The 13536-nt window shown below is 43.0% G+C and overlaps 1 protein-coding gene across 5 annotated transcripts in view; it reads left to right on the top strand.

The window, feature by feature from the left end:
- The first annotated feature begins 11412 nt into the window (after positions 1-11412).
- Positions 11413-13536, top strand: part of Patj (PATJ crumbs cell polarity complex component) — a 302257-nt gene continuing 300133 nt past the window's right edge. For 2 of the 5 annotated variants that reach the window (XM_076934632.1, XM_076934636.1), the window contains exon 1: positions 11413-11549. The gene's annotated coding sequence lies outside the window, so the exon portion shown is untranslated. Of the gene's footprint in view, positions 11550-12353; positions 12373-13536 lie in introns of those variants that run through there. The other 3 variants (XM_034502319.2, XM_076934635.1, XM_076934634.1) reach the window with 3 other exon arrangements.

Raw genomic sequence — 13536 nt, 5'->3', positions numbered from 1 at the left:
ATGGGAACTTTAATAATTATAATAAAAACAATAACATTAATGATAAACATGCCCCAGGTCAGGGAGACTGCTCAGTGTGTAAAAGCACTTGTTCCTGAGCCTGACAATCTAAATTCAATCTCTGGAACCCACATGGTGGAAAGAAAAAAACTGACTTAGACACAAACACATACACACACTTTTTAAAAACTGAATAATTAAAAAAAAAAAGTACACGTTTGGGAATCTTCTGTAGTAGCTTCCCTGAGAACCCTCACAAGGAGACAGAAACAGCTCCTTGTGATGAGCCCTAATTGACGCTTAAATGCTGGGAGAGGGACCCAAAGTTCACCAAGGTGCTTGTCCCAGCTCCCAGAAGGCACCAGTGTTGATCCTGGAGGCCCGAAAGGATGGGGGTGGGAGGTGGGGTGGTTCCCTATGGTTGGAAGAATTTAGATTTAGATTGTCTATAAGTGACCCAAGTGCAATTATAGATTTCTATACAGTGAACCAACACAAAGGACTGGTGTTCAGGGACAGAACATCAGGGCTGGAGAGATGGCTTAGGAGTTGAGAGCACTTGCTGTTCTTACAGAGAACCAGGTTAGGTTCCTAGCACCCATGTAGTGGCTAAAGACCTGTAATTGCAGTTCCAGGAAATCCAAGGTCCTCTTCTGGCCTCCTCAAGCACTATGCACATATTTGGCTCAGTGGTAAAAACCTCTGTCGCTCTGCCTGACAAATGAATTCAATCCCTGGGACCCACATGGTGGAAGTAACAGACATAAAATAAACACTCACACATATAAAATAAAAATAAATATTAAAAGAGAGAATATCAGTGATACATCTTACAAGATGATAAAAGCAACTTTCCATTTAACTACTACTTGAACTCAGACTGTCCTAGCTGATTTTTAAAATACAACATAAACCCAAAGGACTAAAGGAAGCAATTCTGGGCCTCAGGTTTATTGAAATTATGACAGAATTAGATGGTTCCCTGCTGAGTGCAAGGTTACTGCTGATCTGTGTATCAATCTTAATACAGATTTAAAACAATTACTTAGAACTGCTGATGCTTTGCTGATTAATCCCATTACTGAATCTATTTTTTATGGCTTTAGTGATTATCTTCATTCTCTTCTACAATATGTAAATTTAAAAAAATTAAAAGGATTCTATAAGACAGCCATGAAACTATAAAACTTTTGACTCCTGAGCTGGGATAGTGGTAGAGTTGCCTAGCAAGCACAAGTCTCCAACATCACATGGACAGAAAATTAACTCTTGAATTGATGATGTATTAAAATATTGATGATGTATCACTTCCTCTCAAAAGCCCCTTGTATCTGTAACAAAGTAACTTCTCTGATTTACAGTCTCATGATCACGTGACTTACCATGATCGAATGGCTGCTACATTATTTAAATTTGATAAAAACGTAAGCCTCATTTTTTTATTTTTATTCTTCTCTCATAGATTGCATTTCAAGTATAGTTTCCCTCCTTCCCCTCCCCCCCCAGTGTTTCCACCTCCCCTTCTCCCCCACTCCACCCCCACATACACATACCCCCTGCCCCAGCTCTGCCTCCTCTCAGAAAAGAGCAGGCCTTCCAGAGACATCAACCAAATACAGCATAACAAACTACAATAAATTCAGGCATGTATTTCACATTAAATCAAGGCTGGACAAGGCAATCCAGTAGGAAGAAAATTTGTATTTTTTTTTTTCACCACGAATAGGCAAAAGAGTCAGGGACCCCTTTGCTCCCACTGTTGGGATTCCTACAAGAACATCAAGCTCCTCAGCCATAACATATTTGCAGAGGACCTAGGTCAGATTCTTACAGGCTCCCTGATCTCTGTGAACACCCATGAATTCTGGTCAGTTGACACTGTGGATTATGTTCTTATGGTGTCCCTGGCCCATCTAGTTTCTTCCTCCCACCTCATCTGCAGGACTCCTGAGCTCTGTTGAACGTTTGACTGTGGGATTCTGCATCTGCTCTTATCAGTTGTTAGATAAAATCTCTCTCATCTCTCTGATGACAATTATGGTAGACTCTAGTCCCAGAACACTCTGAAGTCAGGACAAACTGTAGGTTGAAGGTTTTGTGATTGGGTTGGTGTCCCAATCCCTCTACTTGAGGCCTGCCCTAGTTACAGAAGATGGCCTGTTTAGGTTCCATGTCCTCCTTCACTAGGAGTCTTTGCTAGGGTTACTCTCAGAGAGTTAGCATTGCACTAGGTTTTTAGCTGGCCCTGAGGTAATCCCTAATTCCAATAGTTTCTCCCAGTATTTTCTCCCTGTCCCTCCAACCCTACCTGTTCCAATCTGTCCTGGAAGTCTATTCTAGTTCCCCTTCCCTGGGAGATCCTTGCATCCCCACTTAAGCCTTCCTTGTTGCTTAAGCCTCTCTGGGTCTGCGGCCTGTCACATGATTACTTTTTACTTTATAGCTAATAGCCACTGTGAGTACACACCATGTTTGTCTTTCTGGGTCTGGGTTACCTCACTCAGGATGATTTTATTTTTTTTTTAGTTTCATCAGTTTACCTGCAAGTTTCATGATGTCATTGTTTTCAGCTGCTGAATAATACTCCACTGTGTAAATGTGTATTTTCTTTATCCATTCTTTGGCTGAGGGACATCTAGCTTATTTCCAGTTTCTGGCTATTACTAATAAAGCTTTGATGAACATAGCTGAGCAAGTGTCCTTGTGGCAGAATGAAGCATCCTTTGGGCATATGCCCAGGAGTGGGATAGCTGGGTCTTGAGGTAGATCAATTCCCAATTTTCTGAGTAACCACCATATTGATTTCCAAAGTGGCTGTACAAGTTTGCACTCCCACCAGCAGTGGGAGAGTGTTCCCCTTGCTCCACATCCTTGACAGCAGGAGCTGTCACTAGTGTTTTTAATCTTAGCCATTCTGACAGGTAAAAGATGGAATCTCAAAGCCATTTTGATTTGCAGTTCCCTGCTGGCTAAGGATGTTAAATAGTTAAGTGTTTCTTTGGTAATCTGAATTTCCTCTGTTAAGTCTCAACATTTTTAATTCCTAGTTTCTTTATCATACGAAGTGCCACAGAAACTCTTCAGACTTTTACTGAAAGCAGAGGGCATGAATAGCAGTCTCACTGCGATGGTTTGTATATGCTTTGTGAGGAGCCGCATTTGCCATTAAAAGATGGCGCAGGCTTCTGCTTCCTGGTTCTTCACGGAAGCTTTACTTGAGAATGCGCCTGTGCATGGCGTGAAAACCGAGTATGACAATTGGATGAAAGATTTGAGCCAATGAGGGATCTGCACGTCTCACAAAGCTCTATTTAAGCAGCGGGCTTTCTGAGCCCTTTTCACCTTTTTTTTTTCCTTCCCCTTTTCACCATCATGAGAGCTGTTCAATAAATGCTGTCAGAAGAATCCTGAGTGTGGCGTGCTCCTTATCGGCGAGGCTGTGCGCTACAATGCTTGATCCAGGGAGTGGCACTATTAGAAGGTGTGGCCTTGTTGAAGTAGGTATGTCATTGTGGGTGCAGGCTTTAAGACCTTCATCCTAGTTGCCTGGAAGTCAGTCTTCCACTAGCAGCCTTCAGATGAAGATGTAGAACTCTCAAGCTTCTCCTGAACCATGCCTGTCTGGATGCTGCCATGTTTCTGACTTGATGATAATGAACTGAACCTCTGAACCTGTAAGCCAGCCACAAATAAATGTTGTTCTTTATAAGAGTTGTCTGGGTCATGATATCTGTTCACAGCAGTAAAACCTTAACTCACTATGTAGCCTATGTAACTTAACTAGCCTAGAACTCACTATGAAAAGCAGGCTGACATTGAACTCAGAGAGATCTATCTGTCTCTGGCTCAGAATATTGATATGAAAGGAATGCACTACCATGCCCACCTACATTAATTTCTAAGATTTTCATATAAATGTATTTTATTTTCACTAAAGATTAGTTTTGCACATAGTAAATATCTGAGAAAAGAGCCTAACACATGTCTATGGTTAGAACAGAAATAAAAGAGATAAAAGATTGTTCCTCAAAATTTTTTTTTAACTTTGTCTATATACAACATGAAATTTTTCCTCTGGTGATAACATCAGGAATCTTCTGCATCCTTAATACTTCTGCACAACATTTTCTCCTGTAACCATGCTCCTGCTTCACACCTATTTCTTATTTTATACTTTGTTGCTGTAACCTAACTACATAGGTTCCAATTAAAATGAACTGACTCACCATTTAAGGTCTGTTCGGGACTGGGAAGATGGCTTCCGCTAAGTGTTCATCTCAAAAGTACAAGGGCCTAAATTTGATCCCCAAAAGCCACAAAACAAACAAGCACCCAGGTGTGTGGCAATATTTATTGTTATTTTAATTCAAGTACTAGAGAGCTAGAGAAAGAAAGACTGATTCTTGATCTCTGGAACCTGCTAGACAACCAGCCTAGCCTAATTGGCTCCAAGTTCCTTTAGAAATCCTGTCTCAAAAAAGCAAAGCACCATGCCTGGCTGCACAAGCACTCTTAATCGCTGAGCCCAGTTTCAACACTTGGAATCAGAGTGAAGAGATGGCTCAGCCAGCAAACTGCTTGCTGAACAAGCATGAGGATCTACACTGGTGATCCGAGCACCCATTAACAAGCTGGGCAAAGTGTGATGCATATCTCTAAACCTTGTGCTGGCGAGGTTGAGAGAGGTGGGTTTCTGGGATGTGTTTACCATTTAGTCTAGCTAAATCTGAGTTCCAGGGCTAATTGAAAGAACTGGTCTCAAAGTAATAAAGGTATACACCTGACATTGACCCTTGTTCTCTTCATTGCAAACATGTGTATTCATCATACACAGACATTTCACACATAAAATTTGGAAACTTTTTAATTTTCAATTTTCTCCATGTTTCCAATACCTTCATCTAATCATTAAGCAAATAATATCATTAAATGTGTTTTTAATGAAGAGGCAAACAAGTGAACCAGGATTTTGTTATGTAGCCATGGTGGCTTGAGCTTAATAAAGGGAGTTTTCTGTCTTTGACTCCTGAGTGAGGGAACCACCATGCCTGCTCTTTTTTTCAGTCTGATTTTTTCCTTCTTTTCTTCTTCTTCTTCTTCTTCTTCTTCTTCTTCTTCTTCTTCTTCTTCTTCTTCTTCTTCTTCTTCTTCTTCTTCTTCTTCTTCTTCTCTTCTTCTCCTCCTCCTCCTCCTCCTCCTCCTCCCCCTCCCCCTCCCCCTCCCCCTCCCCCTCCCCCTCCCCCTCCCCCTCCCCCTTCCTCTTCTTCCTCTTCTTCCTCTTGTTCCTCTTCTTCCTCTTCTTCCTCTTCTTCTTCTTGTTTTAGTTTTTTGAGATCATGGTTTCCCTGTGTAATCCTGGCTTTCCTAGAACCCTGTAGATCAGACTGGGCTTGAACTCACATAGCTCCCCCTGCCTCTGCCTCTAAAGTGCTGGATTCAAAGGCTTGTATCACCACTGCCTGGCTGGCTCTCATTATGTACTTTCACCCTATTTCAGATTTTCCTTACTTTTCCTATCTTTCTTGCTACAGCAACTTTTTTTGTTTTATCATAGGCCCCTTCTCCAAGGTCCTCAATTCACTTTTGTACAGTTTCTGGGCAAATTTCTCCTTTGAAAAAGGCTCTGTCATATTTAAAACTCTGCTAAAAGTTTTCAAGGATCAGTGAACTGGCATAAACCCATTGTGCTGGCTAGTTTTTAATGTCAAGTTGAGATAAGCTAGCAATCTAAGTGGAGGGAGCAGCACTGGCTGTTCTTCCACTGAACCTGGGTTTGATTTCCAGAACCCAAACTGTGCCTCAAAACACTCAGTAACTCCAGTCCCAGGGGATCTGATGCTCTTTTCTGGTGTCTCCTTGGGTACTAGGCACAAATGTATCCCACAGACATACATGCTCACAAAAAGAAAAAAAAATAAAGGGGTTGAGGATTTAGTTCAGTGGTAGACCCCTTGCCTAGCAAGCACAAGGCCCTAGGTTTGGTCCTCATCTCTGAAAAAAAAAAAAAAGACAAAATAACAAAAAGAAAAAGATAAAAATTCACATAAGAAAAATTATTTAAAATGTTGTGCCCAAATTGAAAAAAAACAAACAAACAAACAAACCCAGAGTCCACCAGGAACCACAACTCTGATGCAATCACACAAGAGTCTTTATATAAGCTCAAGCTTGGGTCACAAACCCTCCCTGTGTAACAGGTTAAGAAAGTGACACTCAGGTCTACGGTTTTAGGGTTTATACAGGAAAGGTTTGCAAGCTGGGGCTTTTGAGCCTTGGTGTTACATGATTGGGTAAATGGGTAAAGGAATGTTAACCTTCAGACTGATAGCGTTGGTTCAGACCACAAGGAGAGAACACACATCTAAAAAGGAGCATCTTGACCTGGGGAAGACTTATGTTTTCTTAGCCCACTCTCTGGTTACCAGCTAGCTGCAGCTGCTGTGTCTATTTTGTTAATGTCAAGGACATTTCATGATTTTTCTCAGATGGCAAGGGTGGGGGCCATATCACACCAAGGTCAGTAGCTTACTCCAAGGACAGCAGCTGAACTAAGAGTTTAGTGGACAAAATGGAATCTGTCCTACTGCTCTTTGTCTCTTCATTGGCCATGGCATTCTATGGGCAAGTTAACGTAGAGTGGAGTCTTACAAACAAAATGGAGTTTATTCTGCTAACCCAGTCCCTTCAAAAACACCATCATTTACACAAATGTCGTAAAGTGGCACATCTTCCATTTAGGTCTTTGATCAGCTTTGGGTTGATTTTTGCATATGGTAACAGATGGGGGTGTGTTTATTGTTTTCACACCATTTATTGAAGAGAGTGCCCTCTCTCCAAACTTTGTTTTTGACACCTTTGTTGAAGACCAATTGGCTATGGACGAAATTCTTTGGTCTGTGTGCTGGTGTTACCAGGCTTCAGTTGCTAGAGCTTTGTAGTATACATTAGAGCCAGGTGGTAGGGTTCTTCCAGTTTTATTTCTTTCCTCTAGACTTGCTTTGGCCACTCTGGGTCTCTTGTGATTCCAGAGAAATTATAGGAATATTTTTTTTTCTCCTTCTATAAAAAGTTTCATTGTATTTTGGTATGAATTGTATCAAATGTTTTGGGGGGGGGTGTATCAACAATTTATCAATATTAATTCTCCCAATCTGTGAACATTTATGTCCGTGTTCTTTACGATTTTTCTCATTAGTACTCCATAACAAGGCAGAGAATATTTTCACCATTAAATTAAGTCCAAGTGTCTTGGTTAGTTTTAGGTGTCAACTTGACACAATCTAGAAATTACCTGGGAAGAACCTCAAGCAGGGATTATCTAAACCAGGTTTTTCTGTGAATCTGTCTGTGGGGGACTACCTTGATTACATTAATTGAGTTGGGGATCGTCAGCATACTGTGGGTGGTACTGTAGAGTGAAAAATTATAAAGGCCATTTTATGAAATATGTGTAGATTTTTTGCCTTAGACCTGAGCAGGAAAAGTGCAGATTCCAGAACGAGGAACTGAAAATAAGATTTCAGGCCTTCACTTTCCCCCGGGCAATTCTGGGTGAAGGACATTGCCCCTGAATCAGAGGACACTTGCTAGATTACATTCCTCAAGCCTCAGGCAGCAGGCCCACCTGTGGGGGGGGGGGGGCAAGCAGGAAGACACATTCCTGACCATAAAAAATACAAGCCATCTAGGTGGGGCTGTGACTGGAGGAAGTGAGAAATATTTTGTAATGACGGTATAGGGGACAGTGACTTGGTAAGACTACATTTTTGAGAAAAATGATTGTACTGAGTAATTTCCATGGCTATTAACCTTTCAGGGTGGGTTTCTCTGGAATGTTTCGCTATTCTTATGTTATGTATCCTTGGCAACCCCTCACCCCCTCCTCACTCCCCTGGTTTTTGGTTTTCTTCTTTAAAAGACCCCTTAACTCGTCACTCGAGGCTAAACCTTGCTCTTGAGAGAGAGCTTGTGGTTTGACCATCGGCCAACTTCCCTAATAAAGCCTCTGCTGATTGCATCCAGGTATGGTTTCTTGTGATCTTTGGGTGGTCGTGATTTCCTGAGACTTGAGGAAGGGTCTCCTGAGTATGGGGGTCTTCAGTACCATTCCCTAAATAGGATTCTGAACTATGTAAATAGAAGCCTTCTTTGCTGTCAAAAGACTGTGAGTGGACTGTGATTAGTTGTTTCCCATTCCTGACACCTCGACTTGCTCACACTGATATACTGCAACCTGGAATTATGAGCCAAATAAACTCTTTCTCTCTTATATTGCTTTTAAACACACACACACACACACACACACACACACACACACACACAAAGCAAGGTCTCACTATGTAGCTCAGGCTGGCCTGGAACCCTCTATTTCGACTGGCTAGTCTTGAGCTCACTGAGATCTTCCTCCTGATAAGTTGCTTGTGTCAGAGTATTTTATCACAGCAGTAATTTGGACAGAAACACCTCACTGTTAAACCCCAACCTTTCCTTTCTTGCTCATTCTCAAGATCACATATTAATAACACCACAGTATAAAATATTTTACCAAGTTAAAAACTCCACAGTCTTGCAAATTCGAACACTTTAAAATTCATTCTCTTTAAAAATCCAAGTCTCTTTTAAAACCTAAAATTTCTTTAAATTTAATTTCTCAACTGAAAACTTCTGTAAAATAAAACAAACAAACAAACAAACAAAAAAACACTCCATTGCTTCAAAAGGGAAGAACCAGGGCATAGTCACAATCTAAGCAAAGCAAAGGCAAACTTCAACCGTATAAATAATCCAATGTCCAATGTCTGGAATCCACTCATGATCTTCTGGTCTCTTCCAAGGGTTTGGGTCACTTCTCCAGCTCTGCCCTCTGCAGCACACAGCTTGTCTTCTAGGCTCTGGCTGGCTCCACACCACTGCTGCTTCTGTTCTGGTGGTCATCCCGTGGTCCTGGCATCCCCAAATTTCTGGGATCTTTTGCTACAACTGGGCTGCACTTTCACTAATAACCTCTTCTAGGCTCTTTTCTCAGTGCCCAGACTCAAGTTCTCTGCATGACTCCTCCTCCTCAATCCTGGGCCTCCAACTGACACTGAGACTGCACCTACACCAAGGTCCTCTCACTGGCACTGAGGAAACACTTCCCAAACGATTTTTACCTTAACGATGCTGGCCTATTCTTAATTACTGCTAATTTCTCAGCTCCAGCTAGCCTGCACTAATTATCCTCACAAAGCAAAGGTTTCACTTTAGTAGTTCTGGTATCTTGTTAAACACAGCCGGTTCTTCCTCTCCAGCTAACCAGAATCTTAATTCAGATAACCAGAACCACAGAATCTTAATTCGAAATAACAAATGGCCCCTGATAGTTTTTTAAACTTCCCTGAAACTTCACAATCCAGGCCTCCATGTTCTGCATTGTCCACAACATTCTTTTTTTTTTTTTTCCTTCCAGACAGGGTTTCTCTGTGTAGTCCTGGCTGTCCTGATACTCACTCTGTCACTCTGTAGACCAGGCTGGCCTCAAACTCAGAAATCCACCTACCTCTGCCTCCGCCTCCCAAGTGCTGGGATTAAAGGCGTGCGCCACCACCGCCCAGCCCACAACATTCTTTTAAGATCCCACGGAATAGCTCACCATGCACTGAACACTCGGCGGTGGCTTTTCTTGCACTAAGTTCCAAAGTCTTCCCACAATCTTTCCTGAAACAACATAGTCAGGGCTGTCACAGCAATACCCTATTTCTGGTACCAGCTTTTCTTAATTTGGGTTTCTATTGCTGAGATAAAATACCATGGCCCAAAAAGCAAGTTAGGAAGGAAAGGTTTATCTGGCTTACACTTCCATATCACTGTTTATCTTTGAAGGCATGGAGGGCTTACTGGCTTGCTCAGCCTGCTTTTTTTTTTTTTTTTTTTTTTTAATAGAACCCAGAACCATGAGCCCAGGGATGACACCACCCACAATGGGCTGGGTTGTTCCCCCTCAATCACTCATAAAACGTCCTACAGCTGGATCTTATGGAGGCATTTCCTCAAGGGAGGTTCCCTCCTTTCAGACGACTCTAGCCTGTGTCAAGCTGCCATAAGATTGGGCAGCACACATTGGAAAGTAAGCTAAGGTACCAGCATTATGTTTTCTTTATATTTGTTTTTGCTACTATGAATGGGGTTACTATCTTGATTTCATTCTCACCAAGCCCATTATTTATTATCAAAAGTTATACAATTTTATTCACATATTTTGTATTTATTTTTGAGACAAGTTAAGTCCTGCTGTGTACTTCAGCAGTCCTGGCCTGGTCTGAATTCACTATGTACCTTAGGCTGATTTTGAATTCACGGTAATTCTCATGTGTGTGTGTGTGTGTGTGTGTGTGTGTTTTATTTTTGTGTTTTTATTTTTACATTTGTATGTGTGAGAGGGCATGGAGGACTTGGGGGGAATATGGAGCTCAAAGAACAACTTGCTGTAGTTGGTTTGATCACTATGGCTTCCTGGGATAGAACTTGAATATGGGTGTTCAGCTTGGGCAGTACCTACCTTCATCCACTGAGTCATCTTCCCCAGTCATCTTTGATTTTCTACCTTTAAAAATGATGACAGCCACAAACAATATTTTACTTGCTTCTTTTCTATTAGTGTGCCCTTTATTTTTTTTTTTTTCCTTAGTGTTTTTTTGAGACAGGGAATCATACTACTTGGAATTCTAGAGTGTAGGGTTAGAGGTGTGCACCACCATCCACCATGACCCATTGTTTGCTTCAGCTTAAGTTTCCAATAGTATGTTGAACAGGACAGGTAAAAATGGGCATCTTCATTTTATTCTTTACATCAGGGGAAAAATTATACACCTTCTTACAAGGCCTAACAAATGTTATTTCCCTGAAATTATCACACAGCCATAAAGTATCAAACGCATAACCAGCAAATGTCCCAACGTTGCTGTTGCTTGTATGTATTCACTTTTCGAGGATACCATTTTATCTCTCATCCCTGTCAATCACAGTCCTTAATAATGCGTTTATTCAGTAAGCTATCTGATGATTGATTCTCTTTAGCCTTGAGCAGACTATATTAGATAATATAAATGCTTATCATCAAACTTCTAAAAAAGAAAAAAAAAGACACTTATAATTACACTTAGGATGATGGGGACACAGATCGACACACTATTTTACATTGAGTCAGCACATCTGAAAAACATAAGGGACACAAGAAGGCTGGAACAGAGGGGCCTCGGGCTAGGGGCTAAGTGGACTTGTCGCTTGTTTGGTTTTGGGTCAGCGGCCGCACCTGGCCGCAAAGCCTCTGGCCTTCTCTCCAGGACTGGTAGCCCCACTCACCCCCGGAACTTTAAGAGGCGCGCAGACGCCCAGGGGCTAGAGCCCCGCTCGCCCCGCCCCGCCCCGCCCCGCCTCCGGCGAGGTGGAGAGACGTCCAGGTGAGGAGGCGGCCACACTTCCGTCCAGGTGAGGGCAGCAGCTGTACTTCCGCCAGGTGAGGAGGTCGAGCTCGCAGCCCCGGGGCTCCCACCGCGCTGTCGCCTGACCAGGTAACGCTCGCGGCGTACCGAGCTGGGGCCGCGCGAGAGCCACGTCCCGAGCCCGCGGAGGGTGCGCTGGGCAGCCCGTAGGCCTAGCGGCGGCCTGCGCCCGAACCAATCAGCCCGGCGCGGACTTCCCGGCCCGCCCGGCCTGCGAGCCCAGCGATCGCGCGTGCTCGCGGTGCCAGCGCCCGCGGCCTCCTGGAGCGGGGCGGAGCCTCCCCGCGGTCGGTGGGAGGGAGCGGAGGGAGCAGAAGGACCGACCTGGCCTTGGAGTGTGGGTCTCGCGTCCCTCCGGCCTCTCTCTGCTTAGCTGCGGAGGTGGCTCTCAGTCTTTGGGAAAGTTACTGGATTCCTGCCTGGAATCAAGTTCTGTAAAGCATTTCCACAGCATTCCCACTTTTCGAATGCCCCACCCCTCCTTGGAATCTTCCCTGGACTGTTCCCTTGTACTTTGCCTCCTGCGGGCTCTTCCCACTTCTGATTGGAATTCCTCCGTGACTTGTCCCCGCCGTTCAGAGGCCACACCTTGCTGGGCCTGATTTCTCTAGATTGCCTCTAACCTGCATCTGACCTGTGGTCTCACTGTCCTGTCCAACGATTGGGTCTTCAATGAAGAAGCTTACGGATACCTAGAATAATCTCGGTTCCTTGAGACAGCTAGATCACATTCCAGGTCTACTAGCCTTCCCCTGGCTTCGAATTCACCGTTTATTTCTAGGGAAAGCTAGGGAGAGGTGGGATTAAAAACCGGAATCTGTTTATTTTGCAGAATTAGAAAATGGGAGGTGAAGTCGTGACCTTTTGCTGTTTTAGGGCCCTAACGGCCTTGGTAAGGATTAATGGAATTTTAAGATACGTTGGACATTAATAAATGCAGATGTGGAAGTACCCATACTAATTTAGATGCTGTTACTGGTGGCGTATAGTGGACTTGTCATCAGAAGAATGATTTGATTTAAACTTGAGTTGTGTGAAGTTGTCACTCGAATTGAACTTATTCTTCATAAATTTCACTTATTGATTATTATTGTCTGGTGGGGAAAGGGATCTACTCTAACACCACACACATACTGACTAGATGTGTTTTGTCCCTGAGTTCCACCCGCAGCCATTGAGCCTGTATGGAGCTAACTTAAATTCATTGTGGGGAAAACAAGAAAATTTTCGAAAAAGGAACAAAGCAAAACAGTTGACAGGAAAACTGGAGGTGGACTTGCTGTGAAGGTGGGAAGAGGAGGGGCATGAGAGGAGAGGGAGAACGCGTACGGAAATGACCAAAGTATACTGCGTATCTCTCTGAAATTGTCAGAGAATTAAAAGAAAAAAAAGGATCTAGCAGCAACCAGAAACCCATTTCACAGACGAGAAAAAGTAAACAAGTCACATGACTCCTTTCTCCTCCTTTCTTGTAATTTTAAAGATAGAAACGTCTGTGCTTTCTTATAATGAATTCACTTTTAAAACCTTAGATTTTTTTGAGACAGCCCAGCATTTCCCAGTCCTTACAGCTGGGTTAATAAGTATTTGTATATCAAACAGCCGAGCAGTCTGAACTTGCTTGCTCTGTTAAAGCTTTAATAAAATCGCATTAGTTTGGGGGAAGTCACAAAAGGGGTTAGTTCCTTGAAGTCTTTTCTCATATTGATGGGAGTATTAAATTCCTTGAGAAAACAAGCTAGTCTGCCTTAATAGTTGAAGTCACATAACCATTGCTGCTTAATTTTTTTTTCTTAAACTAGGATTTTGTATAGATTTGGATGTCTTCTGGAGCTCCCAGTGTAGATTCTGTGGCAAATGGGAGGAAATGTAGTGGTTGCGTTTATTTGTATGTATGTACTGGTGCTGAGGACGGAAAGCCAGGGCCTTGCACATGCTAAGCCCTCACTCTACCAACAGGCAATACGCTTTCAGTGAGATGAATAGGTAGGTGCCGAGGACCTGGTAGAGATTAGGATAGGCCTTGGTCCACTCCCGACCTGGAGAGCGATGTGTG

This window comes from Arvicanthis niloticus, chromosome 5 (genome assembly GCF_011762505.2).
Source record: "Arvicanthis niloticus isolate mArvNil1 chromosome 5, mArvNil1.pat.X, whole genome shotgun sequence".
Taxonomy (NCBI): Eukaryota; Metazoa; Chordata; class Mammalia; order Rodentia; family Muridae; genus Arvicanthis; species Arvicanthis niloticus.
This window is presented reverse-complemented; position numbering and strand designations above follow the sequence as displayed.